A 13,627-nucleotide genomic window follows, 5' to 3' on the forward strand; every position below is an offset into this window, starting at 1 on the left:
GCACAGCGTGGCCGGAAAGGAGACTCCTGGGTAAATTGAGCGGGCGCTCTGGCTTCAGTTAAATACCTTCCTTTAGAGGGATCGGGTCTGTCCCCCGCGGAGATGTTAATGTTACTTTATTGGTTCTCTTCTCGCGCGCCTTGGTTCAGGATCTTCTGAGTTACGCTTTTGGAAAATGAAGACACGCTACAATTACATCTGCATCCTACGGCCAAATAATCAGGGTTCCCGTCATGCAGCGAGGCGCTTGATTCCCGCCCTTAGTACGGGAAGGAAGTGGCACGTTGCTTTCTGGGACTTGTAGTTCAAAGCCTAGGGAGCTCTGGTGCGTTACTAACTGGCGTGATTGAAAGGGCCGCCTTGCAAGGCATCTTTTTTTTTTTCCTTACTTGTATCTTTAACGACTCAGTTTCCGTCTTAAGAAGCCTTTTGGTCAACAATAGGAAGTACAAGTTTTTGCTTCCAGATAGGTCCCCTGATAAAAGACATTGTTAAACTTTACTTGAGTCCCATGCCCTTGGTGAATAGCAATGGTTAAGAAACTTCCTGACTTATCAGTTATCTCGCAACCGCTTACTGTGAAGAACCACTCTTCTGCCTATGACCTAGATAAAACTCACGCTCCACTCTTTCCTGACCCTTTGTTCACTTTTGACAAGGCCAGGTAAAGACCTCTCCTTTTGTCTGAGCCTGCTCATAAGGTCAGACTCAGACCCCGCAACTTCCTGTTCTCTGTTTCATGAATGTTTTGCTGAGATTAGAATTCTGCCCTCCCCCCTGAAACTACCTAGACACAGAGATAAGCACTTTTCTGTTCACCTGACTGGAACTTCTGCTTGTAAATCAATCTCAAGTATACATCATCCCACTTTTCTTCCTATGAAAATCTAAGGCAGAAACAACCTGTGTAGACATTGTGATTTTCATATCTGGAGTGCTCTCCCTATCACAATCTGAATAAAATCCATTTCCTTGTTTGTTTTTGCCTTAGACAAAGCAGAGAATGTTCCTGCCTTTTGATTAGAAGAGGGCCAGTACAGGTAAGCAAAGATTCCCCAGAAGGTGTAGACCTGCATACATTGGATCTTTTGTTAGCAAAGCATACATCTTAGACTGGATTTCTAGGTATGCCTAGCTTGTTGTAAGGCCTCATGTGGTGCCCTGGAAAGTCTATCTCCTACCCTGGGCTTGAGAGATGTGGATTCTCCCATGCCAGCTCTGCTATAAGTGCTCAAAGTACTCTTACTCACGACACATTCCTGCTTTGATAATCCTTGAACCCTTTGTTAGCCAGTAAGAGGATGCTGGCAGAACCCAGTTCTAGGCTCCAGAAATGGACATGGAAAGGGAAGGAAGAGAGAGGGGTGGTTTCTCCCTAGAAATTCTTATTTTCTTGTAAGAGTTCATCCCTTTCCCTGGGTAATAGAAACAGCTTTGAAATCTAAGTCTGCCCCCAACTGTGGGAATGATGTTTTCTCAGGCTTTTATGAGAATCAGAATAAGAAATTAACAAGGGTATAAGGTATAAGATTAAACCAAAGGTATAAGATTAAAATATTAACTTTCCTTCCTTTGATAGAGGAGACCCCAGAATCTAGGCTCTCTTTGGAAGAGAGCAGGTGAGAATGGGTGAGATTGTACCTGTGTAAATAAAGCAAGATGATTAGGAAGTTTCAGTGGAAGGGAACCCAATGCAAATCCTGCTGTAAAGAGCTTATAATTTCACTGGAGGGACAAGACCAACAGCCATTAAACTGATTGGACTAAACAATGCAATTGCAGGAGAATAATTAGTGAATTTTACTTATTTTTTATATTAAATATAATTTATTTTCAAATTGGTTTCCATACAACACCCAGTGCTCATCCCAACAGGTGCCCTCCTCAGTGCCCGTCACCCACTTTCCCCTTTCCCCCACCCCCCATCAACCCTCAGTTTGTTCTCAGTATTTAAGAGTCTCTTATGGTTTGCCTCCCTCCCTCTCTGTAACTTTTTTTCCCCCTTCCCCCCACCCCTGGTCTTCTGTTAAGTTTCTCAGGATCCACATATGAGTGAAAACATATGGTGTCTGTCTTTCTCTGCCTGACTTATTTCACTTAGCATAATACCCTCCAGCTCCATCCACGTTGCTGCAAATGGCCAGATTTCATTCTTTCTCATTGCCAAGTGAGAATAATTACTGAATTTTGACATAAAGATTCTAACTGCCCCAGTGGTTTGGAGAGAGACAGAAGCCAACTGAATGTGCAGCAATGTGCTGAGACCCAGAAGGCTACAAAGAAGTATCAGATCTAGTTTTTGTACTCAGGAAGCCAATACCATAGTTAGTGAGACAGGACAAACCTTTTGAACTAAATAAACAGAGGTTTAGTTAAAGCTGTGTGCTTGTCAATGTAAACACAGGTCCAGGAGAGTTTCCCAGAGCCTTTTCACCAGCTGGCTGTCCCTTAGGGCCCCCTGATAGAGAAATGCTAGAGCAACACAGATGTGCCTTTCTGAGTTTTGGCTGCCTTGCCTTTTAAGGGCTGGTGTTTCTCCAATCCCCAGGCCCACTCCAGCCCCATCATGGTTGGTCCATGCTGGTGGTGGGGGAGATGCACCCAAAAGGGAGGCTGTTTCTCCCACAAAAGATACTAAGGACAGAGAAGAGATGAAGGGAGGAAGGGCTTGCAGCAGTCCACTCTTTTCCTTGGATGATAACCTAGAGACACTAAGTACATGCAAGATTTATTCAGTCAGCCTTTCGAGACAACTGTAACTTGCCACACGTTTCCGGGAGTGAGGTTACACCATATATGAAGTGGCTTGACACTGGCAGAGCTGCGACCCGGGGCTCAGATTCTGGGTTCTGGGCCAAGCTCTGGGTTTATTGTGCTTGCTGAGCCCCCTTTGAGTCTCAGTTTCCTCGTGTGTCAGATGAGAGTGTTGAATCAGATTTCAAGGCCCCTTATTTTTATCGTTCTATGTCAGAGAAGCCAGGTCTCCACGTCTGACCATCCTCCTTGCGCTTGAGCCGCTAGGGGGCCCCCACTAGTGCAAAAACCAATGGAACGAGTACATCCGAAGCCTCCACACCTGGCCCCATGGTCCTTCTCTCACATTCCAGCCTCGCAACTCACCGGGACACACCTAAGGTTTGTCCCGCCCCTTTGTTTGTAATACTGAAAACAGAGACTCATCTCAAGAAACAAGAAAAATCCCAAATACAAAATCTAACAGCACACCTAAAGGAAATAGAAGCAGAACAGCAAAGACAGCCTAAATCCAGCAGAAGAGAAATAATAAAGATCAGAGCAGAAATAAACAATATAGAATCTAAAAAAACTGTAGAGCAGATCAACGAAACCAAGAGTTGGGTTTTTGAAAAAATAAACAAAATTGATAAACCTCTAGCCAGGCTTCTCAAAAAGAAAAGGGAGATGACCCAAATAGATAAAATCATAAATGAAAATGGAATTATTACAACCAATCCCTCAGAGATACAAGCAATTATCAGGGAATACTATGACAAATTATATGCCAACTAACTGGACAACCTGGAAGAAATGGACAAATTCCTAAACACCCACACCCTTCCAAAACTCAATCAGGAGGAAATAGAAAGCTTGAACAGACCCATAACCAGCGAATAAATTGAATCAGTCATCAAAAATCTTCCAACAAATAAAAGTCCAGGACCAGATGGCTTCCCAGGGGAGTTCTACCAGACGTTTAAAGCAGAGATAATACCTATCCTTCTCAAGCTATTCCAAAAAATGGAAAGGGAAGGAAAACTTACAGACTCATTCTATGAAGCCAGTATTACTTTGATACCTAAACCAGACAGAGACCCAGTAAAAAAAGAGAACTACAGGCCAATATCCCTGATGAATATGGATGCAAAAATTCTCAATAAGATACTAGCAAATCGAATTCAACAGCATATAAAAAGAATTATTCACCATGATCAAGTGGGATTCATTCCTGGGATGCAGGGCTGGTTCAACATTCGCAAATCAATCAATGTGATACATCACATTAATAAAAGAAAAGATAAGAACCATATGATCCTGTCAATCGATGCAGAAAAAGCCTTTGACAAAATTCAGCAACTTTTCTTAATAAAAACCCTCGAGAAAGTCGGGATAGAAGGAACATACTTAAAGATCATAAAAGCCACTTATGAAAAACCCACAGCTAACATCATCCTCAATGGGAAAAAACTGAGAGCTTTTTCCCTGAGATCAGGAACACGACAGGGATGTCCACTCTCACTGCTGTTGTTTAACATAGTGTTGGAAGTTCTAGCATCAGCAATCAGACAACAAAAGGAAATCAAAGGCATCAAAATTGGCAAAGATGAAGTCAAGCTTTCACTTTTTGCAGATGACATGATATTATACATGGAAATCCGATAGACTCCACCAGAAGTCTGCTAGAACTGATACATGAATTCAGCAAAATTGCAGGATACAAAACCAATGTACAGAAATCAGTTGCATTCTTATACACTAACAATGAAGCAACAGAAAGACAAATAAAGAAACTGATCCCATTCATAATTGCACCAAGAAGCATAAAATACCTAGGAATAAATCTAACCAAAGATGTAAAAGATCTGTATGCTGAAAACTATAGAAAGCTTATGAAGGAAATTGAAGAAGATATAAAGAAATGGAAAAACATTCCATGCTCATGGATTGGAAGAATAAATATTGTCAAAATGTCAATACTACCCAAAGCTATCTACACATTAAATGCAATCCCAATCAAAATTGCACCAGCATTCTTCTCGAAACTAGAACAAGCAATCCTAAAATTCATATGGAACCACAAAAGGCCCCGAATAGCCAAAGTAATTTTGAAGAAGAAGACCAAAGCAGGAGGCATCACAATCCCAGACTTTAACCTCTACTACAAAGCTGTAATCATCAAGACAGCATGGTATTGGCACAAAAACAGACACATAGACCAATGGAATAGAATAGAAACCCCAGAACTAGACCCACAAACGTATCGCCAACTAATCTTTGACAAAGCAGGAAAGAATATCCAATGGAAAAAAGACAGTCTCTTTAACAAATGGTGATGGGAGAACTGGACAGCTACATGCAAAGATTGAAACTAGACCACTTTCTCACACCATTCACAAAAATAAACTCAAAATGGATAAAGGACCTGAATGTGAGACAGGAAACCATCAAAACCCTAGAGGAGAAAGCAGGAAAAGACCTCTCTGACCTCAGCCGTAGCAATTTCTTACTTGACACATCCCCAAAGGCAAGGAAATTAAAAGCAAAAATGAACTACTGGGACCTTATGAAGATAAAAAGCTTCTGCACAGCAAAGGAAACAACCAACAAAACTAAAAGGCAACCAACGGAATGGGAAAAGATATTTGCAAATGACATATCGGACAAAGGGCTAGTATCCAAAATCTACAAAGAGCTCACCAAACTCCACACCCGAAAAACAAATAACCCAGTGAAGAAATGGGCAGAAAACATGAATAGACACTTCTCTAAAGAAGACATCCGGATGGCCAACAGGCACATGAAAAGATGCTCAACGTCGCTCCTCATCAGGGAAATACAAATCAAAACCACACTCAGATATCACCTCACGCCAGTCAGAGTGGTCAAAATGAACAAATCAGGGGACTATAGATGCTGGAGAGGATGTGGAGAAACGGGAACCCTCTTGCACTGTTGGTGGGAATGCAAATTGGTGCAGCCACTCTGGAAAACAGTGTGGAGGTTCCTCAAAAAATTAAAAATAGACCTACCCTATGACCCAGCAATAGCACTGCTAGGAATTTACCCAAGGGATACAGGAGTACTGATGCATAGGGGCACTTGTACCCCAATGTTTATAGCAGCACTCTCAACAATAGCCAGATTATGGAAAGAGCCTAAATGTCCATCAACTGATGAATGGATAAAGAAATTGTGGTTTATATACACAATGGAGTACTATGTGGCAATGAGAAAGAATGAAATATGGCCCTTTGTAGCAACATGAATGGAACTGGAGAGTGTTATGTATGCTAAGTGAAATAAGCCATACAGAGAAAGACAGATACCATATGGTTTCACTCTTATGTGGATCCTGAGAAACTTAACAGAAACAGAAAAAAAAAAAGAGGTTAGAGTGGGAGAGAGCCAAAACATAAGAGACTCTTAAAAACTGAGAACAAACTGAGGGTTGATGGGGGGTGGGAGGGAGGGGAGGGTGGGTGATGGGTATTGAGGAGGGCACCTCTTGGGATGAGCACTGGGTGTTGTATGGAAACCAATTTGACAATAAACTTCATATATTGGAAAAAATAAAAAAATTAAAATTAAAATTAAAAAATTAAAAAAAAAGAAAACAGAGACTCACTTGAAAGCTCATTAATAGTGGATAATGAATCACTAAACACCGGTACCATGGCTTACCACATGGCCACTAATATAATTGAAGTAATCTTTAGCTCTCACGTGGATATCCACATTATATTAAGTAAAAAAATACTCATAAAATGCTATAAATGGTATAACTTTATTTATGTGGACAACTAAAACAGCAAACAAAAACCCAACCTAACAATTCCTTAGTAAATATGAACAGAAAATGACTTTCCAACAAAGATTGAAAAGCCAAAAGCCATAAAAAAATGGAAACATTTGACTATATTAAAATAAAAACTTAAAAGAAGTTTAATTTAATAAATTTAAATTTAATAAAGTAAAATTTAATAAAAATTAAAATGTGCACATGGCAAAAACAACACACCGTTAGCCCAATCAAAATATAAATGATTAAGAAAAGAATTTTTTTTCAACTCATATTAGAGACCAAGGGCTAATCTCCCTAAGAGATTATAGAAGAAATCAATAGGAAGGCTAATAATAGACAAATGGGTAAATAATGACAATTCACAGAAGATTAGTGGCTCTAAGATACATGAAAAGATATTCACCCTAAAATAAGATAAAAGCAAAATAAGATAAAAGCAAATAAAGCATACTGAGATATTATTTTTTACTTCTCAGATTACAAAAATCTGATTAACATTCTATTGATGAGACCATAGAGAAAGAGGCCCTTTCATCAGGTGCTGTGGGAGTATATTTGTACAGCCCTCTACAGAAGGCAGTTTGGAAATGTTTATAAAAATTACAAATGCATATGCCTCAGCAAATGTATCCTACAAATATACTTAACCATGTACAAGTTACATATCTACAAAAATTGCAGCACTACTTGCAAAATTTTGGAGATAACCTAAATATCCAAAAAGGAACGATCACAAAATTATGATATACTTATACAATGGAATATTATGTAACTATAACAAAAAATGAGGAAACTCCCTTATGTACTGCTATAAAAAATTTTCTAAACTGGATTCAGTGAAAAAAATGCAAAATGCAGAACAGTGAATCCCATCTTTTGTGACAAGGGGAGGATAACATATGTTTGTTGTCGCTTCTAAGTATATTTTAAAAATTTGAAAATTCTATAAGAAACAATGTACCAGTTGTCTGTTAGGGGCCAGGAAAGAGGATGGGAAAAGGCTGTCAAGGTTTTTATAACACATAATGCTTAGTTTTGGTCCATGTGATAACTTCTAGTTGATTCTATTTAATTTTGTCATGTCATATCAAATGATATAGCCCACTCATAGGTTACAGCCCATAATTTGAAAGCTAGAAGTTCCAGTCCTCACTTGCCCATGGTGTGGCAGCTACCCAGGTCAATTTGCTATGATTGGGCTTCATTTTCAATACCGATGATCCAAGCAAAGATGTCTTCATGGACTCATCTGGTCTCACCTTGTATAGAAACCATACATGTGTGCCCTTCCCTGAGCAAAACCCCACTTCAATACATAATTATGCGTGTGTGACTGAAGAATTATTCAAGTTACCAAAAAATTCTTTGTTTTTGTTTTGTTTCAGTTTGGTTTGGTTTGGGTTTGGGTTTGGGGTTCTGAGACCCCACTGAGACTGCCAGTGGTCATAAAGGAATTCAGCTTTGGAACCATGGTTGAACCAAGTGACTTTCATAGCCTTTTTTTTTTTTTTTTTTACTATTCTTTAAAATTGTGGTAAAATACATATAACATAAAACTTGTCTTTTAAGCCATTTTTAAGTGCACAGTTCAGTGGTATTAATTACATTCACAAAGTTATGTAACCATCACCCCTATGTATTTCCAAATGTTTTCATCACTCCAAACAGAAACTCTGTATCCATTAAGCAGTAATTCCCCATTTTCCCTCCCCCACAGGCCCTGGTAACTTCTAACCTTTCTTTCTCAGTGAATTTGGTCATTCTATATGTTCCATATAAGTAGAATCATACAGTATTTTGCCTTTTGTATCTGGCTTATTTCACTTAGCATATTTTCAAGGCTCATCAGTGTTGTCACATGTGTCAGGACTTCATTTTTTTTATGGATAAATAATATTCGACTGTATGTCTATACCACATTAAAAAAATCCATTCTTATGGAAACTAATTTGACAATAAATTTCATATAATAAAAAATTTTAAAAAATCCGTTCTTCTGCTAGTGGACACTTGAATAGTTTCCACCTTTTGGCTACTGTGAATAATGCTACTATGGATAGCAAAGTTGCAGAAGACATAAACAAAACACAAACATTAGTTTCACTTATGTACACTAGTCATGAAAAAGAAGAAAAGAAAGAAAATTAAGAAAACAACCCATTTACAATAGTGTCAAAAAGAATTAAGTACTTAGGAATAAATTTAACCAAAGATGGGCAAGACTTGTGCACTGAAAACTATAAAACATTGCCAAAAGCAATAAAAGAACATATAAATAAATGAAAAGGTATCTAATATTCGTGGATCAGAATACTTAATATTGTTAAGATGGTGATACTACCCAAAATGCACACTCCATGTAATCCCTATCAAATCTCAACGGCATTTTTATTTTGTAGAAATGGAAAAACCCATCCAAAAATTCATATGGAATTTCAAGGAACTCCTGAAGAGTCAAAATAATCTTGAATAAGAACAAAATTGGAGGATTCACACTTCCTAATTTCAAATTTTACTACAAAGCTACATCATCAAAACAGTATAGCATTGGCATAAAGATTGACATATAGGCCAATAGAATAAAGAGTCCAGAGATAACCTTCACATCTATGGTCAACTGATTTTTTTAAAAAATTTTGTATATTTATTTATTTTTGAGAGAGAGAGAGAGAGAGAATGAGCTGGGGAGGGGCAGAGAGAGAAAAGGGAGACACAGAATCTGAAGCAGGCTCCAAACTTCACACTGTCAGAACAGAGCCCAACACAGGGCTTGAACCCATGACTTGTGAGATCATGACCTGAGCAGAAGTTGGATGCTTAACCAACTGAGCTACCCAGGTGTCCCTATGGTCAACTGATTTTTGACAAGGGCGCCAAGACCATTCAATGAGAAAAGAACAGTCTCTGTAATAAACAGTGTTGGGAAAACTGGATATCCACATACAAAAAAATGAAGCTGGACCTTTATCTTACACCTTATGCAAAAATTAAAAAGGATCAGAGACCTACACATAAGAGCTAGAGCCATAAGACTTTCAGAAAAAAAAAAACTTAGAAGCAAATCTACATGACCTTGAATTTAGCAATGGTTTCTTGAATATGACACCAAAAGCAAAGGTAATAAAATTGAAAATACATAAAGTGGACTTCCTTTAAACTAAAACCTTCTGTGCATCAAAGGATCACTATCGGGGGAATGAAAAGTCAACCCACAGAATGGAAGAACACTTTTGCAAATCTGATAAGGGCTTTTAATATTTGGAATACATGAAGAACTTCTACAACTCTGTAACAAGAGGGAAAACACCCAATTTTAAATATAGACAAAGGCCTTGAATAGACATTTTTCCAAAGAAGATATATGAGTGGCTAAAAAGCACACAGAAAGATGCTCAGCATCATTAGTCATTTTTAAAACATGCAAGTCAGGGGCGCCTGGGTGGCTCAGTCGGTTAAGCGGCCGACTTCGGCTCATGTCATGATCTCGCGGTCTGTGGGTTCGAGCCCCGCATCGGGCTCTGTGCTGACAGCTCAGAGCCTGGAGCCTGTTTCAGATTCTGTGTCTCCCTCTCTCTGACCCTCCCCCGTTCATGCTCTGTCTCTCCCTGTCTCAAAAATAAATAAAAAAACGTTAAAAAAATTTAAAAAATAAGAAATAAATAAAACATGCAAGTCAAAGCCACAATAGGATACCACTTCACACCAACTAGAATACCCATAACCAAAATAATGGAAACTAACAAGTGTTGAGGACGCAGAGAAATTGAAATCATACAGTTGTTCATGGGAATGTAAAATTGTACAGCCATTGTGAAAAGGTTTGGCTGTTCCTCAAAACGTTAAATATAAGATTACCGTATGACCCAACAATTCCACTTCTTGGTATACAACCCAAAGAATTGAAAATAGGGTCTCAACTGGAGTCTTTGGTTTTTAATACTTTTAATTTTGGAATGATTTTAGAACCACAGAAAATTTGCCAAAGTGGCATAGATTCATATATCCCTTGCCCAGAGTCCTTGGTATTAACATCTGACATTACTGGTTATCATCACATTTGTCAAAATCAAGAAACCAACGCTGGCACATACTATTAACAAAACCATAGATTGTATTTAGATTTCAACTGTTTCTACACATGTCCTTTTTCTGTCCCAGGACCCCTTCCAGTACACCACATTGCATTTAATTGTCATGTCTCCTTAGTCTCCTCTGGTCTGTGACAGTTTCTTGAATTTCCCTTGTCTTTCATGATCTTGGCAGTTCTGAGGCATCCTGGTCAGGTGTTTGGTAGGATGTCCCTCAGTTTGGTTTCCCTGATGTTTTTCTCATGATTAGACTGGGGTTGAGGCTTTGGGCAAGAATACCACACAGTAAAGCACCCTTCTTATCACAGCCTAGGGACGACTTAATGCAAGTGATGCTAAACTTGGTCACTTCGTGGATGAGGAAAAATTAGTCTGCTGGGACTGCTGTGATGAATAACACACACTGGGCAGCTTAACCAACAGGGATTTGTTTCCTCACAGTTCTGGATCCAAGGTCAATGTGGCCGCAGAATTCTCTCCCTGGCTTCTAGATGGCCACCTTCTCCCTCTGTCTTCACATGCTCTTTCTTTTGTGTATTTCTGTGACCTCACCTTTTATTATAAGGACTTTGGTTAGTTTGGATTAGGACCACCCTAATGACCTCATTTCTCCTTAATTACTTCTTTTAAAGGCCATCTTTCCAAATAAAGCACATTGTGAGGTATTGGGAGGATAGAGCTTCCACATGAAATCTGGGGGCACACCTTTCAGCCTATAACACTTGGAGCTAAGGTGGTATCTTCTAAGTCTCTCTAATGTTAAGTTACTATTTCTCGTTTTCCATTCTTTATTATTTGGAAGCAAATCACTAAGTCCAGCCCATAGGGGAGATGTGTGGAATTCTTTGATTAGAAACAAACAAACACGGGGCACCTGGGTGGCTCAGTCAGTTGAGCGTCTGACTTCGGCTCAGGTCATGATCTCGTGGTCTGTGACTTCAAGCCCCGAGTTGGGCTCTGTGGTGACAGCTCGGAGCCTAGAGCCTGCTTCCGATTCTGTGTCTCCCTCTCTCTCTGCCCCTCCCCTGCTCATGCTCTGTCTCTCTGTCAAAAATAAATAAACATTAAAAAAATTTTTTTTAAAAGAAACAAATAAACAAAGAGAAGATTTCTTGGCAAGTTCCTTCCATTTGTCCTGTGCAAGGACTAAGGCATAGGGACTGTGTGAAGCCCCCTAAACCCTAAAACCCAGGGTGATTTACTGCAGAGCAGGGCCTTAGTAAACACCCACCAAGCAAATGACTGAGTGACTGGGTCAGTAAGAGAGTTGCACAACAGACCACCTCGAGATCCCGGCCTTCCTTTCGGCTCCAATAGTCTATTTGAAGACAGTTGATATTCTTGGGTCTTGGTTTAACAGCAAATGTAAAGCTGGAAAGATAATTATTTCAAGAGCAGATTCAAGAGAAATTTTAAGTTACTAGGGGTTGGTTATAATCTCTAGTTTTAGGGACTATGCAAAAAAAAGTGTTATTTTTTCAAAACCAATCTAAAGCCACAGTGAATTTTCATGGACTGTTTGACATTTTTTCCCCCCAGGGGGCTGGGTAGTACACACGTGCCAGCAACAAGAGCAAATCCTGCCCTACCCTACCTGCACAATATATTTCCAACTGGTCTTCAGTTCCCTCAGTCAGTAGGTGTGAGTGACAGCTCCTCAGTGTCTAGCCAGCTTCAGATACTGGAACAGAGGGATCGACACCATGGCCCCCTGCCCAGAAGAGCCAGCAGGTTCAACTGGACGTACAAGCTAACATTCCTAGAACAATTATGGTTAAGATGGTATGACTATTGGAAGCTCATTCATTACTCAAGTTTATAGGTTCTAATCCTGGTTCTGTCACTTTCTAGCTGTGTGACCCTGGACAAATTACTTAACCTGTCTGTGCTTCAACTTTCTCATCTACGAGTTGAGGATAATCATAGTATTTATCTCATAGAGTTGTTATGAGGATTAAATGTGTTTATACGTAAATAATACTTCTTGGGAAATGATATAGGTGATAGTTATTATCTTTTTTAAAAATAATTATTTATTTGGGGGGGGAGCTCAAGCAAGGGAGGAGCCCAAAGAGGGGGACAGAGGATCCAAAGCAGTCTCTGTGCTGACAGGCTGACAGCAGTGAGCCCGATGTGGGGCTTGAACTCATGAACTGCAAGATCATGACCTGAGCTGAAGTCAGACACTCAACCGACTGAGCCACCCAGGTACCCCCATTATCTTTATTAGGCCCTGTGAAGATACAAAGAACCCTAACATTTGATTCTTATCTTGAGAAACTTACAGTCCATCAGGAAGCCCTACTTTGAAAAAAAATCCATGCTAAGAGGTAAATCACGTGATCTGAGTAACAAGTGCTGTAGACATTAGAGCCTAGAGTGAACTATAGTAGTCAGGGCCAACTTCCTGGAAGAATATTTGAGCTGGTGTTTAAAGGACAAAAGCACATTTGGATGGGAGAGGGATCATGTTTTAATTATGGTAGCGTAACAACACATAACAAATGTCAGTGGCTTGACACAAAAAAATGTATTTCTTGCTCTTGTAAATGGGCAGTGGGGTCAGTAGTGGGGTGGCGGTGGCACTCTGTTCCCAGCGGTCATTCAGGAACCCAGACTCCTTCCATATTGTGGCTTCACCATTCCTTAGGGCCTCAGAATCCACTGCTGGATGCTCTGCATGTTACCAGCAGAGGGAAGAGAGAGAGCACAGGGTGTCATGGGGCCTGGAAGTGGAGCGCATTACTTACCTTCATTCTGTGGCCACCCCTGTGGGCGAGGTTGGAAAGAGTATCCCAGATATGGGACCAGAGGGAAGAGAAATTAGTCTTTATACACACACAGTATTCTAGCCAGGGTTAAGAAATCTATCCTAACGCTTCTCTTCTCAGAAATGAAACTCTTCACAATGCCCCGCTCCCCCTCAACCTCTTCCAAGAGATGGACAAGGTATCATTACTATCATCACAATCTGCATCATCAACATCATTACCCAGGTCCC

At 39.8% G+C, this 13,627-nt stretch overlaps 1 long non-coding RNA gene across 1 annotated transcript; it reads left to right on the top strand.

Moving 5' to 3' along the window:
- Nucleotides 1-22: 22 nt before the first annotated feature.
- Nucleotides 23-9,124, top strand: LOC131503876 (uncharacterized). Its single transcript, XR_009257673.1, has 3 exons — nucleotides 23-325; nucleotides 992-1,040; nucleotides 8,938-9,124. It is a non-coding gene; the product is annotated as an uncharacterized LOC131503876 (long non-coding RNA).
- The last annotated feature ends 4,503 nt before the right edge of the window (nucleotides 9,125-13,627 follow it).

This window comes from Neofelis nebulosa, chromosome 2 (genome assembly GCF_028018385.1).
Source record: "Neofelis nebulosa isolate mNeoNeb1 chromosome 2, mNeoNeb1.pri, whole genome shotgun sequence".
In the NCBI taxonomy this organism is placed as follows: Eukaryota; Metazoa; Chordata; class Mammalia; order Carnivora; family Felidae; genus Neofelis; species Neofelis nebulosa.